The sequence below is a fragment of the Myotis davidii genome, unplaced genomic scaffold, assembly GCF_000327345.1.
Source record: "Myotis davidii unplaced genomic scaffold, ASM32734v1 scaffold46, whole genome shotgun sequence".
In the NCBI taxonomy this organism is placed as follows: Eukaryota; Metazoa; Chordata; class Mammalia; order Chiroptera; family Vespertilionidae; genus Myotis; species Myotis davidii.
The window spans coordinates 2362177-2366312 of NW_006383006.1; the positions used below are offsets into that span (position 1 = coordinate 2362177).

Below are 4136 nucleotides of genomic sequence, written 5' to 3' on the forward strand. Positions count from 1 at the left end.
TACTATATACTGGATTAAATCTTTGTTTCCACAGCCCTAAGCTTCCCTGCTTTCCTGGAGAACTATTTTTTAAATATATATATTTTAATTAATTTCAGAGAGGGAGAGAGAGATAGAAACATCCATGATGATAATCATTGATCAGCTGCCTCCTTGCACGGACCCTGTTGGGGATTGAGCCCGCAACCTAAGCATGTGCCCTTGACCAGAATCGAACCCGGGATCCTTCAGTCTGCAGGCCGACACTCTATCCACTGAGCCAAAAGGCTAGGGCCTGGAGAACTTCTTAAAGTCTTCTTTATAGAAAGGAAATCCAAAGGCCAAAATACTTAAAGAGGAATAAGCAACTCATATTCTATTAAATCCTAATCATTTATAGTCTCTCCTAGACTAATCAAGTCTGTCCACCCAAAATGGGAATTCTCGCCTTCCTCCTTAATGTAAAGAAAAAAACAAACAAAAAAACCAACCACCAATAAAACACCAGTTATCTTAAAGGAAATAACTCAAGTGGAATTCAGAGCTTCTACACTTAAGAGATATCATAAAGGCAAACTTACAAAAAGGGTTTACCCTGAATGGACAGAGAGCAATCATAATACACAAATAATTATAGAAGCCACAAAGCTTTAAGCAAGTCTCTGGGAGAAATACCTTTCACAACAGACTGTAGTTTAAGGATGCCCTAAGGGAGACAATTTCCTTTTATGTGCTTTCTAGAGTTAAACAATTACTCCATTACAGAGTTTATCCCCGAGTAACAAGTCCCCACTCTCTTTCCTTCCTTCATTGCCTCAAGAAGAAAGAACCCTATTAAGTGGAATTGAATATAAATGGCACAGTTTATGAAGCTACAATGGCAAAAGGAACCACAAAAATGAGAAACATCAAGCATTTGCTAACATGTATTGCAGAAGCCAGGCAATTAACCTCCAAAGCTAAAATGACGATACTAATTTGAAAGTTGTTTTCAAAATTTTAAAAAAGAAACAGTCCCCATAGAACAAACTAGCCACTCCAGAACCTGTGAAATTAAGTGGTGTAGAAAGGGAAAGGAAGCCAATAGGCTTTGTTTACTATTTTAAGGACTGTTTAAATACAATTCAACCTCACTTAGTTTTACTTTCCATTTCATAAATTAATATTCCCACCTCACTTATAAATTTTTGTATTCATATCACCAAGAAAATAGAGAACTCTTATTCCTTACAAACATGCACAACCTATTAGTAAACTAAGCCTCAAAACACTTAGGTTTTAATTGCAGAGAAGGAAATTATTTGGGGGAGGGGGGCGGTTGTTCTTTAAGGAAATTATGCATGTCCATTTATGTGATATACAATTATGAGAAGATAATATCTTCTCTTAGAATTCAAACATATTGCTGAAGCTATTAACAATAACCTTTCAACAGGATTTTGGCAATGAAGAACAATGAAAAAGGTTGGATAGGTAATGTCACATAATAACATTAGTCACTGCTTTAAGAGCTCCATGTCCCACAAAAGACAAATTCAGATTGCCATAGCTTCTGAAAAAAATGTATTTTTATGAAGAACTGACAAAAGTGGTGTTTCATACCATTACCCTAAAAATATGAATAGGAATGAAGTTACTCACTTACCAGGCTATTGAGCCTCATGAGAATTTAAAGACAGGGTCCGATAAGGCTCACAGGGACCCTCTGAGGGAGCTTTCATCTCTTTAACCGTGACCCACTGTACCGCAGCAAGAAAGAAATGCATTTTATATCAGAATACACATATGCATGTACACATACAAATATGTATGCATATGCAACTAAGTGTCTCAAAACAATACTTATTCTAATTATGTTTTCTATTCATGATTATTTCTTTCCTTTTCACTTCTTTATTTTTATGCTGGTCATGGCCACTAAATTGATTTTTTGTGAGTAGCTAAAACCTGGAAAACCCTGGTCTGGGACAATCTCACACTGGATTCCAAGGATCAGGCAGATCCAACCCTACGCCCAGGAGCCCCGGGATTCCTTAGCTGTGCCTCAGGAGCCGCCTAGAGGAAGCAACAGGAAGGGAGCACAAACAGACCCAGGCCCTGCCCCCGTGAGCCAAAGCCTCTCAGCCTCTCAGCAATTATTTTGAAATTTCACATAAGAATTCACCGATGGGGCAGGACGGCCAAGGTGTTCTTGGTTAAAAAACTTAAGTTTCACATCACCGAGTTAGATGATACTCAGGCCCTGTGCAGTGTGAGTCTGGAAATAAATATTCACTCCAAACTATGAAAGAAACCACAAACCTGTATGTCACTATAGAATGAAAACCATATTGGAAGTCAGCGTCATAGCGGAATGAGAGAACTCCTTTGTTTCTCATCTTAAATTTACAAATCAGACAACTATAACTCAACAAAGGATCCCCTGCTCAACACACAACCATGCCTGAAAGGTCCACGGACATCTGAGGGTGGGCGTACTGGAACTAGTAGGGAGACAGGTCCAGGGGAAGGACAGGGACGGCCCACAGGCAGTTTGCTGCCCACTGAGGCTCCAAGCACAGTAGCAGAGAAGTCGGGCTGCAGCCCTCACACTATAGCGTGAAACATCAGACGGGCAGAAAGCAGTTTCTCCCTGGGAAAATGCATCTCCCTTTCCTCCCTCCCCATCATGGCAGAGGTGGATAGAGATGGGCAGGAAGCTTGAAGAAACACAGTGGTGCCTACAGCCTGTGCTGGCAGGAGGGCAGAGCCAAGAGACCATGAACTTGCCCTCCCTGTTCCACACTCCCCAGCAGAGGGTAAAGAAAGCAGGGAAGCTTTAAACAGCACAGCAGGACCTAAAGACAGCCTTTACTGGCAGGATGGCTGAGCCACAAGATTGAAAATGCCACCCCCCCACCCCACTGCCCCACACTCCCCCGAAGAACCTGGTGAAGAAAGCTGAGCTGCCCCAAGAGTATAGAGAAAAGAAAGTACCCTACCTACCAACCTGCTGAATTGTTAAAAGCAAAACAGCATCTAAACAAGAAAAGAGTTTTACCTCAATGTGCTGCACAGAAACAACCCATCAGGCAGTTTGGTGGTTCAATCCCATGAACAACCACGCTAACCTGGGAGCACACAAAGAAAATGAAAAGTCTCCAAAAAGCAAATTCAAAGTCATGGAAAACAGTGATTTAAATGACAGATAATCCAATACTGCAATTATGAAGAAACTCAATGATCTATAAGAAAACTCAGAAAGGGAGCTCATGAATTCAGAAATAAAATTAATAAACAAAGGCATACTTTATCAAAGAGATTGAAACTGGAAAAGAACCAAACATAAATCCTGAAGCTGAAGAACTCCATAAACATGAGGAGGAGTGCACTAGAGAGCACTGAAAATGGAGCCAGCCAGATGGAAGAGAGAATTAGCAAGCTTGAGATAGAAACCTTGCAAAGGACTCAGGAGGAAGAGGGAAAACTAAGAGTTAAGAGAAATGAACTCTAAAAACTATCTGACTCCATAAAAGAGTACAATATAAGGATAATAAGTATATCAGAGGAGAAGAGAGGTAAAAGGAAACAGAAAGCTTACTCAAACAAATAATGGATTCAAACCTATGGAAAGAACTGGATTTTAAAATGTAAGTTACCAGAACACCTAATTATAACAAGGCAAAAAGACCTTCTCCAAAAACACATTTTATTCAAACTGTCAAAAATCAATGATAGCCCGGCCAGTGTGGCTCGACAGTGGAGTGCCGACCCAGGAACCAAGAGGTCGTTGGTTTGATCCCCGGTCAGGACACATGCCCAGGTGGTGGGCTCAATCCACAGTAGAGAGGTGTGCAGGAGGCAGCCGATCAATGATGTTCTTCTCTCATCGACATTTCTCTCTCTCTATCCCTCTCTCTTCCTCTCTAAAAATCAATAAAAACTTTTTTTAAAAAAATCAATGACAAAGAATTCTCAAGGCAGCCAGAGAAAAAGACTGTAACCTACAATAGAAACCCCATCTACACTAATATTAGAGGAATATGCAAATTCTCCGGGACACCGTCACAGTAACGACCAAACAGCAGGCTGCGTGGGGCGACCAGGTTCGCAGGGGGGGTAATTGGGGGTGACCAGGCCAGCGGCAGCAGAGGGGAGGCAGTTAGGGACAACCAGGT

General features: G+C 41.2%; 1 pseudogene; it reads left to right on the top strand.

The window, feature by feature from the left end:
* Window positions 1–2666: 2666 nt before the first annotated feature.
* Window positions 2667–4136, top strand: part of LOC102774076 — a 6961-nt pseudogene continuing 5491 nt past the window's right edge.